This window comes from Rhinolophus sinicus, chromosome 14 (assembly GCF_057876585.1).
Source record: "Rhinolophus sinicus isolate RSI-liver-muscle chromosome 14, RSI-T2T, whole genome shotgun sequence".
Taxonomy (NCBI): domain Eukaryota; kingdom Metazoa; phylum Chordata; class Mammalia; order Chiroptera; family Rhinolophidae; genus Rhinolophus; species Rhinolophus sinicus.
The window spans coordinates 177,489,559-177,502,144 of NC_142514.1; the positions used below are offsets into that span (position 1 = coordinate 177,489,559).

At 49.7% G+C, this 12,586-nt stretch overlaps 1 long non-coding RNA gene across 1 annotated transcript; it reads right to left on the bottom strand.

Annotated features, from left to right (window-relative positions):
- Positions 1 to 541: 541 nt before the first annotated feature.
- On the bottom strand, positions 542 to 10,581 carry LOC141572465 (uncharacterized). Its single transcript, XR_012497815.2, has 3 exons — positions 7,682 to 10,581; positions 3,525 to 3,614; positions 542 to 1,927 (listed from the first exon to the last, which is right to left on the bottom strand). It is a non-coding gene; the product is annotated as an uncharacterized LOC141572465 (long non-coding RNA).
- Between the last annotated feature and the right edge of the window lie 2,005 nt (positions 10,582 to 12,586).

Below are 12,586 nucleotides of genomic sequence, written 5' to 3' on the forward strand. Positions count from 1 at the left end.
GACACCAGAATCCAATTTGCAACTCCCTTGCAGTTTTACTGGTGACGCATAAAGCCCCAGGCAGAGTCCGAGAGTCCAGAGTCCGGAGATAACATTATCTTAAAACAGACCAGACCCCAGGAAGCGATGTCAGCCCTGGGACCTGCCTGACCGACTCCCCTTCTCCCTTGTTGTTCTTGTGTACCTACAAACCTTCTGACTGGTTTAGGAACAGGGAGATGGCCTTTGGACAGGAGCCCACCACCCTCCCAGAGTGCCGGCATTCTGAATAAACCTGCTTTTCTTTCTACCAACCTGGTCCCTCGATTTCTAACTTTTTAAAGCAGCAGGCAGCCAGACCTTAGCACGGTGTCACTCTCTCTGTCCTCTTTGGTCTCACAGCATAGCTTTCCATACCACACGTTGGGCATCTCTTATACTACCATGACGGTGTTTCCTCCCCAGCTTCCCCGTGAGAGCTCAGCTGTTGTGATTAGGGAAATGACCTACAGCAAACAAACTCACAAGAGACTGATTGATAAACCTGAAATGCAATTTCTTAATTTACACTGAGAAATGAAACCACCCAGCAGACAGGAATCCTGAGGTTGACTGGCCAGCACAATCTCTTTCAGGAAGGATTGACTTTGGGGAAAGGAAATCAATACCAGGAGGTTCTTTGTTCAGTACAAAGTCAGAGTCAAGGGAATTGAAGGGTTGACACTTAGGTGAATCCTGACACCCCTCTGTGAAGCCTGCTACCTGCCAAGAGGCTGAAATAGCCAAAGCAGGGGCCATATGGGTGTCCTCTTCTCTGGATAACGCCCGCTTTTTCTAGATCCTATGAAGATCCTTTCTGGCTGCATGTATCATGACGGTGGTTGGCCTTTTTGTTTGCTTTTTGTTTAGATTAATTTCTGCATATTTGATAGACCTGAAAGGCAATTTCCCATCAGGATCCACTGAAGGAGAATCAGTATGTAGTAGCTGGACCGCCCTGGGCAGAGCCTTCACCCCCATGTTATCATTTCATCTTCACACTGCCTTGCTGTCCTGCGGGAGACCCTGCTCGCTGGGCCATTTGTCATGCAGGGCGGCATGCGGAGTCTCTGGTCCTGCTCCCCACGCAAGAACACAGGATATGGTGAGGCCAAATAGGAACACCCACGGAGCCATAGGTAGGGGAGTCATACCACTATGGTCTCACTGGAGGCTGGATTCACACGCCATGTGACCTGCTATCCGCTTTTCTGCCAACGGACAGGCTCCCCATTTGCTAGCTGCAATCCGCCTCTGCAGTCCGCAATCCACACTCCGCTGCTTGCTTGCTCAGCCACCATCTTCTTGCTGGCCCCCATTTTTCTGCTAGTGTATCCATGGCAGTTATATTAGTGGCCAATGGGTCACTAGTTGCAGCTGATGGCCAACTAGCCACAGCTGATGGCCATCCAATCACAGTTGATGGCCATTTACTACCCGAGTGAGCACCTTTCCATGGAGGGCGAGGGCCTGGAAACCGCATTCCTGGTTCTGTCCCCACACTTGCAGTGGAGGGATGGCAGACGGTGAAAACGTGGAAGCCAGACTGCCTGGGTTTGAATGCCAGTAGGTCGTTTCCTGATCTCAAAATTGAAGATAATACTAGCACCCACCTCATCATTTTTCAAAAGAATTCAATGAGTTAATATGCATAAAGTGCTTAGAACAGTGTCTGGCATCTGGTGAGCACTCAATACTTGTTAGTGATGATTAATAATTCATTTATAGATGAAAAAACTGAAGCCCAGGGAGATGAAAAGTCAACGAAGATCATACAGCCAGAAAGTGGTGAAGATATAATTCCAAATCAAACTGGCTTCCTTCAAGTGCCGTGGTCTTTCCTCAAACCAGCTTCTTATCTGTTATCCTTCGCAAAAACCCCAAGGAGAGCTTGTTTAAAAATGCAGATCTGCACCCACCCGATGGGTAACAAAACAAAACAAAAATTATCAGTTTCAGGTGGGTAAAATTTTAAAGGATGGAAATAACTAGGTCTAAGGATGCAGAACAACTGGAGGGAGAAAGTAGGAATAGCCACTTTGGAAACGTGTTTGGCAGTTTCGAATTCAGTTAAACAAACACCTACAATACTAGCCAGGTTCAACCAGGGGAGCAGAGCCACTGTTTGTATGGATCTGGCAGGGGATTGAGCTGGTTCAACAGTCTCACAAGGCGACGGATGTCTTTGCTTCCCAACTTCCTCAGCTCAGGCAGTGAGGAGTGAAAGTGAATGGAACTTATGGAGATCAAGAATAGGCCAGTTTGAACTGGAGTGGAGGAGAGGGAGGCGGAAGGGGGGGGAAGAACAGGCTGGACCCCACAAGCCTCCCTAGAACCCCACCAGGATAAACTGAATCCTTGAAACTCATGTCAGTTTTTCTTGCCTCTGTCACTGATGATGGGAGTGTTTTGCAGAAGCCAGGATTTTTTACCACCAAATTGAACAAACACACACTTGTCTGGGGAGGGGGTGCGGGCAGGAGAAGCCAAAGGAGGAACCAGCTGCTTCTTGCCAATATCGCGAGGCAGTTGATTAGCCACGAGGTGTCTGAGTCACAAAAATGGCTGCTGCTTCTCTTCTGCCCTCGAGCCCCACGTGGCCCACCCTAATCAGAAACACTTGAGAAAGGGAATGCAGCCTAGCCAAGCTGGTACTTCCTACAAAGCCACCACACCTACCCTATGATCATGCCGTTCCACCCTAGGTATTTGCCCCAGAGAAGTAGGTGCATATATTCACCAAAAGACATCTACAGGCATGAACAGCCTTTGGGGTGCCTTTGAAGTATGTACAACTTGATCTGGATGGAAGTTACACAGCCTTATTCATATGTAAAAATTCACCGGACTATGCACTTAGGGTTCGTGCCCTTTATTATATGTATGTTATACCTTCATTTAAAATGAAATGCAGGTTCCTGGGCTCCACCCTCACACATATCTGATGATTTTGACACAGTTCAGGTACCATGCTGGGGGAAAACTCTGGCCTGAGCCCCATTTCTTCTTGAATGTGCTCCCCATTCTACATAGTCAGTCATTCCTGAATTCACCCTAAAACCAACGTTTTCAAGGAGAAAGAACACCCAACTTTAATGTTACTTCTCTGAGACTTGAAAAAGCTAATGCCAGTTCCAAAAGTGACCCTGACCGTGGGATTTAGACAAAGCTCCATCGTAGTCACGGTGTTGGAAGGTAGGTTAACAATCTCTGAAATTGAATTGCTTTCGGTTTTTCGATGCCAACGAGCTTACTGGTTTCCCACTTTCACGGATCATTCCTTTGGGAACTGCTAGGAATTGGCACTGCTCTGTTTTCATAATACTTTCCCACATCCCAAACACAACTCAGCCGCCCTCTCCTGGTGTGAACAGACCAAGCGCAGCCATCCCGTCTTGAGAGGCTGAGTCTTTTAGGCACTAGAGGCTCTGCAAGAAAGCTCTTGAAGGTCATCGTAAGAGTCTGCACAGCTTGAAATGACCATAATTCCCTTAACACGGACGTACCTGTGGAGGAGAGGACGGCACCAACGTGTAGCCCTTTCCCAGCCTGTTTCCATCCCTCATAGCTGAACAGGGGCTGTGGGGTGCTGCTTCCTGGTGGAGGAAAAGGAAGAGAGAGAACACTCACGCGTATTTACACTGTTCTCTACAATTTGCCACACACGGCACTTCCCCAGACGCTCCCTGATCACCTGCCCCACCAGCCAGGAGGAATACAGACAGAGCCCTTGGGGAACGGTTAGGCTTCAGAGTCTCCAGGAAGAAGCCGCTATCTCCCCGCTTGTAACTGCAGCGATGTTATCAGCTGTTCATCAGCCCACACCTGATAGGTATCTGGGCTCAGACTAAGTGACTGGGCTCAGGCCCATCTCCTGAGTAGCGGAGAGAGGCAGGGGTGGGGCAGTGACACCCAGACTCCATTTTGCAATTGGAGGCCTGAGGCTTCTGGAAGAGCAGACCAGGCTGAGTGTATTTTCTGCGCAGTCTTACAAGTCAGCCACAGACCCTCCTTTCCATCTGTCCAAGCCAGGGAGCCAGGGCAGCCGTAGGGCCTGCACTGAGGGGTAAGGACGCTGCCTGTGCTCTTGCCTCCCTCACAGGTCTCCTCCAGCCCTCGCTGCCCTCCATCCACTGTGGCTGCTGGGGCTACTTGTAACTGACCTGCCTCATCCTACAACTTGAGCACTTCAGAGTCGGGGCTCATCATAGTTTTCCCCCGAGGGTCAGCCTTTAAGCCCTATTAAGGTGGGAAGGAGAGACCTGGAGACAAATCTGAAAACAAAGAGGTCCAAAGCAAGTGATGGGATTGGAGGAATGCTGACAAAAGGGGCTCCAAGAAGCAGGGCTGGTGTCTGGAAAGGGCAACTGGAGGGAACTGACCCCACTGAGCTCTGTGTGTGGCTCTGTCGACACCTGGTCATGCTGACGGATTGGGAACACTCAGGATCTGGGGCGTCTGCAGGTTCCCTGTGATTGGGGACTGGGAGGGCCCAGAGCTGTGAAGGATCTAGGGCAGGTTACAAGACTCTGGAGTGAAAATGATCATACAGGAGTTGGGATTAAGGCTGCCTCACACCTGGGGGGAGTGCCTGGGAGGCTGGAAACTAATCCTGAGGCAAGACTGGGGTTGCTTGGGGCCACTCGTGGGAGCACTGGCTTAACAAACACTTTTGAGACAGAAGCAAAGTCGGGGCTACTTTTGACCTAGTCCTGAGTCACTTATCCTGAGGCCTCAAGACAGGGAACTTCAAGAAAATGGCAAGAACAAAAATGCCTTGGGACTTTTCCTAAAGAGCGCAATACAGTAAGCACAGAACCCTTCCCCTCTCAGCCAGGACAGGAGACAGCTGGCAGGAAGGGGCAGTGAGCATCAGCAGAAGACACACACACAGGACACCCTGGCCCGGTGTATCTGGGAGGGCTTTGCCCTGAAGGGGTTCAGAACAGGCCTCCTCACGTTGTGCCACTTTGACACGTGGATTACTCTGAGCTGAAGGCAGTGGAGACCCTGTGGGCTCATGAGAAACTTTCACCTTTCCCTTAAAGAATTTAAATTGGTGGCCTTGCCCATAATAAGAGTTATCACCAGAAATAACTGTTTGTGAGCTATCTGTAGGACATGGAAAACTTCTAACTGCTGGACCTCTGCTCTTCTTCTTGTCCTGCTTCCTCCCTTCTGAAGCCCTGGGTTCCTTACTTCATCCTTGGCTCAAAATGCTGTAAATACCCCATTTTAACTTTCTGACTCTGAACCTCGTATGTATGTGGGGTTCCCATATGTATGTATGTAATTAAATTTGGTAATTTTCTCTTGTTTGTCTGTCTCATGTCAACTTAATTATTAGACCAGCCCGAAGAATCTAGAAGGGTAGAGAAAAATGTCTTCCATCCCCACAGTTCCCACTAAGTCTACAGAATTGAGGCTTAGGAGTCAAAGGTCCTTATGATCTTTGTCCAAGGACAGGGTGGCCACCCCTCACCCACAAGCCTCCCTTGGGCTCTGAGACACTCTCCCTGTGTGTCCTTGAATGCATCCCTCCTCTGCTGAGCCCCTCCTAAGCTGGAAAAGAGGAATGCAACTGCACTGAGCTCCCTCCGGGGGATGAGAGCATTGAGTGAGATTTGGAAACCCTGGCTCTGAATCTGCCTAGCACCATCCTCACACCCTCCACCACCATCATCATCACCATCCCCAGGAAACAAGCACTTGGCAGACAGCTGCCAGTCACTGCTAAACTTTCAGCCCCTGGCCCCGTGCTTGGCCCCCCGGTTGTCATTTACTAAATCAGTAAAGAGATCAATGAATCTCTTGATTCCTTGGATGAATGAATGAATGACCTTCCTTTAGCTATATTTACTATCCAGCTAAGACACTGTTACCTGGACCTAGGGGGCCGTGACGGTCGGTCGTTGTGGTTGACCCCTCTTCCTACACATCTCTTCTCCCTCCCCACTGTTCAGCAGTACATAATGTGGCTCAGGGTCTGATCCCATCTGCAGGGCTGCCCTGAGGAGTCCAAGATACTCATGGAGGTATCATGCTCCTTGCCAGAGACTGATTCAGGAAATCCCACTTAAGTCAGTCGATGTATATCATCCTCCAGGGGACAATTATTTGTCTCAAGTGGGGTTTGATCTACGACTTTTATCCCATGACTGGGAAAGGCTTGCTTTTTCCTCCTGAACATGGACATGGAGGCATGCTTCACCAGTGTGGGTGGGGGGTTCTATAACTTGCACCCCAAAGCACTGTAACTGATGAGGGCATTCCTTCTACTCCCACAGGTTTGACCTCCCACAGTCAACTTTTTTTCCCTTTTTGCCAAGGTCGTAGAGGGGTCTCCCCACTGTCCTGTCCCATCTCTATGTACCATCCAGTACCAGCTTCTTCACTTTCAAGACCACCCTGTGAGGTATATATTATCCCCATCTTACAAACAGGGAGATAAAGCCCTAGAGAGGTGATGTAACTCGGGCTCAGCGAAGCTACTGAAATCAACCTGCCTTGGAAGCCATCACCAGGTGCTGGTGGGAGAAGGGAGAGGGTAAAATCTTTCACTGAGAAAAGATCAAGAGAGAGGGTCCCCAGATCCTGCACATGCTGTGGAATCTGGCATCTCGACTCCCCTCACCTGGATCCACCAGCAGCCTGGGGAGTCCCCATTTCTTAGGTGGGTCTTGCCTGAGGCAGGACATTCCTCTTTTTTTAATTTTAAATTTTAAATTATTAAAGAGGTAATACATGCACAGTGTTTTTTAAAAATAAAAAATAAAAACAGTACAAAAGGTTACAGAGTAAAAAATAAGTCTCCTTTGATCTGGGGCAGAGCCTGGGGTGGCTGTGTGGGCAAGGAGGCAGGGAGAGCTCTACTACTCACACCCCCAAGCCCCTAGAATTACTCTGAGACTTCAGTACAGTGTGCTGGCTGGATAAACACTCCGGCAAAACCAGCACCACCACAACCCCACACCACTGCCATCTCAATCAGAGTCCTTCCAATACAAAATTCTGGGCAGCTACTGTTACCTGTATTGTTTATGTCCTTTCAGAGACTGCCTATGCATGTATCAGTATATGTGTATATTTCATCCCACAGGGTTTTGACACAAATAGTAATATACTACTACATTGTTCTGCATCTTGCTTTGTCAACTTAGTATCTTTGATGTTCTTCCACATAAGAAGGTACAGACCTTCATTCTTTTTAACGGCTGTTTATGGCTGTACTAAACTTTATATAACTAATCCCCTACTGACGATATTTAGGTTGTGTCTACTATATCATACGCTGCTACGAGCAAGGCTGCATTAACTATAAATCCACAGATGTCTTTCTGTACAAGAACAACTGCAGGATAATTTCCTAAAAGAGCGAATTTGGGGGTCAGCGAGCATGTGCATTTTAAATTTAATAGCTGTTGTCAAATTGTCTTTCAAAGTGGTGGTACCAATTAAGACCCTCACCCATAATGAATGAGTGCCTCTTTTCCCCATTCCCTGGAGAGGCAAGAAATTCATAGGCTCACTTTGCAGGGCATTGAGGAGGGCGCTGTTGGCGTTATAGACCCCTCATCATTTGTAAAGCCGAGGACCCGAGTGGTAAGATGAAGAACTCTGGGGTCAAACAGGACTAGACTTGAATCCGGGCTCTGTTACTTACCCACCGTGGGACTTGAGCAAATGCCTTAACCCCTGTCATTGAAACGTCAGTTTCCTGACATATAAAGTAGCAATTAAAAATCATATCCATGGAGTGGCCGGTTAGCTCAGTTGATTAGAGTGCGGTGCTCTTAACAACAAGGTTGCTGGTTCGATCCTCACATGGGCCACTGTGAGCTGCACCCTCCACAACTAGGTTGAAGCAACTACTTGACTTGGAGCAGATGGGTCCTGGAATAACACACTTAAAATAAATAAAAGTTAAAAAAAAAAAGTCAAGGTCATGAAAAACTAATTTAAAAAAAATCATATCCATTTCACATGGTCTCTATAAGGAATCAATCAAAGCTTTAGTTATGCAAAATGAGTAAGTTCTAGAGATCTGCCGTACATTGTTGTGCCAATAGATAATAATTCTGCACTGCACCTTTAAAAATCTGTCGGGCAGATGACTCAATGGGTCATACAAAGTTAAAGAAAACATGGACCCTGCCCTCAGCAGATTTACAGTATAGTGAGGCGATGAGGTTCTCTTTCACTGAGAAGGGAACTCCAGCAGATACAACCCAACTTTCTAATACACCTCTAGGGAGCCAAAATTCTAACTTTTGGTCAAGACTGTCATGGAGCGTCATAAAAGAAGGAAGTATTCACATGTCCCTGGATTCAGAGCCTGGCTCTACAGCTCCCTGGCCATGTCACCTTTGATGAGGTCATTTGTAGGGCTGGGGTACAAATGAAGGAGCTGTCACCATAGGCTGGGAGCTTTCTCCTCTACACCAGTCATAAGGTACCTCTTGCCTCCTACCACACCGGCATTGCTCTTTTGTATTGTTCAACGGAACCTGATGTTGGAAAGCTAGGTTCAGGTTTAGAATGAATGACCTGACTCCTTGGAGGTCTATACAGAAATACAGCCATCGCCTGTTCTCTTGCCAAACATGGCTCCATTCCAAACAACAAGGGGTCTCGTGTACCTAAATAGGAATATCCCACCCACATGTCCAAGCTTCAGTCACACCGTCTCCAAACAGCTGCCCCTCAGCCATCCTTTGGCCAGGAGGTGCACGCACTGGCCGAAAGGTAAGCGGGAGAGGACGCACACACAGGCCCTGGAAATACACTTGGACCATTTGAGCAAGAGAATCCCGTGTCCTGGATCTCCCAAAGTGTCATCTAGAAGGGGAATGCAGGCTCCCAGAGGGCACATCCCCTTGGTCGTAGGGACTTTTCACCCCATGGAGGGACGCTGGCTGGAGGAAGACCATAGCAAAACCCTCTGAAGTACGGGACCCAGGCGAAGATCCTTCTTGTCTAGATGTCAGAGCAGTAGTACCTCTCTGAGTTTATTGCTCCATCTGTACAAAGGGGGTATTAATAGACCTTCCCCCATAGAGGTGCTCTGAATGTTAAATGAGTCAATACAAGCAAGTTCATAACACGAAGGAAGGGGTTAATAAATGCTAGTTATTTTCGTAAAGAATATAAATGGACAGAGACTCTACAAACTAAGCTGGGAAGGAGAAAGCATCTTCTGACACCCTTGCTCTTTCAACTAATCTAGTTTAGGTTTTCTTCCCTATTTTAGAAAGGACCTGGAAAGGAGCCATGTCCCCATCAAGCTGAGCAAAGTAGGACATGGAACTCACTGAGAGAAAGGTTCTGGTGACAAGTGTAGGGCCAGCCTCTTTCCCCTCCCTCCAAGTATTCAGTCACTGTCAGGCTCAAGGGCAAGGCTGGTGGCCAATGGGAGGGTTGAGGAGCCCAGAGTCGGGTCTGGGGGATCCCTAGAAATTCTGCTCTTTCCCTGGGATCCTCATCACACCCTCAGCATTGGGAAGGTGGGGGCACCATGGGATCTAGCTGAGATGCTCCATTTTTGGTAGCTTCCAATTCCAGAGCCACAGAGAAACAAGGATGGCACAAAGTCATGACTTTATGAGATTTTTAAGAGAGTCAAATCCAAGGTGTTCCTTTCAGTGACGGGGAACCTGAGCCCACAGAAGAGAGAGGCCTATCCCTGGTTACACAGCCATTCAGAGGCAGCATCCAGGCTAGAACTCAAGACTTCTAATTCAGTGGGGGGATTGTTGTCATCACACTGGGCAGCCTGGTCTGTGCCAGGGGAAGGTGGAGAAGTGGAGGCCAGCAGAGGGGTCAGACACATGCAGGGTAGAAAGTTATAACTAAGAACTGACTCCCAGAATCAGCTCTGCCACTCACGACTTATGAGACCTCAGGTCATAAGTGTGCTTTCTGGCCCTGGATTACATCATCTATTTCTGCAGGTGTTGTTAAGCTAAAGGAGGAAATCAGTAATATTATTACTGTTTATTGAGCACAGGGTCAGCTATTCTTTCATGCTTTACCTCATTGAATCCTCAAACAACCCTATGGGCTGGGAACCAGTATTGCCTGCATTCCATTTTTGGGATGAGAAAACCGGGGCTTAGAAAAGTGAAACACCTTGACAAAGGTCATCTAGCTAGTGAGCAGCAGAGCCAGACCATGAACCTGAAAAGCCTGTGCTCCTGACCATTGAGCAACCCCACGTGGTACACGAACTGCCAGGTGTCCTACACATGAGGTTGCCAAATAGGGGGAGAAAAGTTCTGTGGACTCACTACGTGGGGTCCCCCAGAGGGAAGAGGAGCTCCGGGTGTCACGTGGAGAGAAGGGGTGCTTTAAGAAGTGGGAACTTATAGAGGAAGTCAAGACTCCTCTCGTGTGTGCCAACATCATGCTTCTTCAACATGACTTCCTTTCCAAAGCCCATTGTTCTGCACAGACCAGGTCCTCCCCCTTCTCGGGGAAAATCTATCCACCCGCCCGCCCATTTCTGGAGATCCTCGGCTTTCCGTGGGGCTGCAGATCCATACATAGCCACCAGAGGGCGGGCCAGCTCTGTGGCCAAATCCTAAGGACTCAGTACCCGGTCCCTCCCCCGCCCCTCAGCCCCGCCAAGTGTCCAGCCAGGGATGGACTTAGATGCCCTATCGCACAGCCCTCGGTTACCCTTGGCCATCAACCTACTCCCTCAGATCGCAAAACGTCTAACCGCAGAAGTTCAACTCGTGTTCACACACGCTGTCTACTTCTACTGGGATAAAAGATCTTAAGAATTACCACCAAAAGAGTAATGACAACAGCTACCACCACAGACACTGGTCAGAACTTCATTTTACGAAGCCCTTTCTCATAGCTTGAGTGGCTGGAGATTTACCAGAGTCTTATGCGTGAGTGGCATAGTCCCACTGTACAGATGAAGAAACTGAGAAGAAACTTACTTAAGGTCACGTAGAGAACTCTGAGTTTCAAACTCCAGGGAGAGCTCTTTCCAATTCCCCACCTGTCTGGAGGTAGGGGTGGGGGTGGGGGGACTTCAAATGTGATCAGGGAGAGGAAAAGGGGGTCAGAACGATCTACAGGGAAAACCAAATGCGTTGTGGTATTTCCTGTAAACTGAGACCAGCCATCCACCCAGCCACCATCCATCCGTCGCAGAGTGTTCATGGAGCACCTGCTGGAGACACAAAGATGGATGAGAGGAGTCTCCTGTCCTCAAAAAGCTGGCAATCTAGTGTGGGGAACGTGGTGAATCCGCAGGTAATTACAGGAAAACGACGCCTGTATAATAAGGTATGAGTAGAGGGGTTCGTGACCGTCTGGGATACACCCGAGTTGGGGGTGTCCTCTGGGGCTCCCAGGCCTGAAGAAGAGGCTTGAAGCCCAGGACTATTGGCAGAGGCACCCCCTTCCCTGAAGCTCACCCCGGGATGGGGGCTCCCCTCCTAGCTTCGGGTGCCCGCCTGCAGTGGGGGCTCGGGGTTCCCCCACCCCTCTCATATGAGCGCGGGCCGGGGGAGCTGATGACAGCACACCTGAGTCAGTCCGCCGCCCACCCGCCCCTCAGCGTCTGTCTCCGCATCTTGTGATATTTCGCTACCCGGGAGCCAGCCCCACTGCGCTCCGGAGGCAGCTCGGCAAACAAACCCAGCGACAGATTGTGCCGCGGCTCATTCCGGGGAAGGACGCCAAATCCCACCCTGCTACCCTCAAAACTCCCTCCCCGCCACCCTCTCTAGGCCCTCCTTCCAGGCGGGGGCCCTCAGCAGAGTGGGTCCAGGGAAACACAGAGGCCTATTCCTGCCTTCTAGAGATGGGAGGGGAATCGGAGCCCCCCGAGACGTCCCTTTCTGCTTCTACCTCACCTGATCGCGACGAGGGCAGGAAAGGAAATTTAGGGGCTGAGAGGGCATGGGAGCCGGGGAAGGGCAGACGACGGCACCACCAGGGGGCGCCCGAGCGTCAAGGTGCAAGCGGGCCAAGAGCCTGTTAATAGCGTAGAAAGGAAGATAACGGCAGAGAGAGACACGAGACACAGATGGAGAGATAGCGAGGCAGGGAGCCACAGGACAGAAGGGAAGCGACAGAGACAGAGAGACAATGAGAGAGACAGAGAAGATAGTGACAGAAAGAGACACATGCATAAAGGAAGGAAATGACAGGGAGGAAGGGAGGGAGAAGAGATGGAGAGCATAAAATATGAATAAGAGTAGGGGAAGAAATAGAATGAGAACGAGGGAAGAATGAGACTATGGATGGAGCAGAGAATGAATGAGAAAATTACACCAGCATTTATACGGCGCCTACTGTATGCCGGGAGCTGCGTCGGACTCGGGCACAGACTAGAGAGGCGGAGCCAGAGAAAGGCGGCGCCGCAAGGGGTTCCTTTTTTTAGCTTTGGAGACCCACCACCCTGGCTCCCGCGCTTCCGCGGGCGGGGCCGGGCTGCGCGCAGATGGCCCTGGCACACCAGCTGTACGCGCGGTTTCGGCATCACAGCTCGGCCAGCGCCTCTGGGCCAAGGTCCCCGAAGCAGATCCCCCGAGGGCCCCGCGCCTAT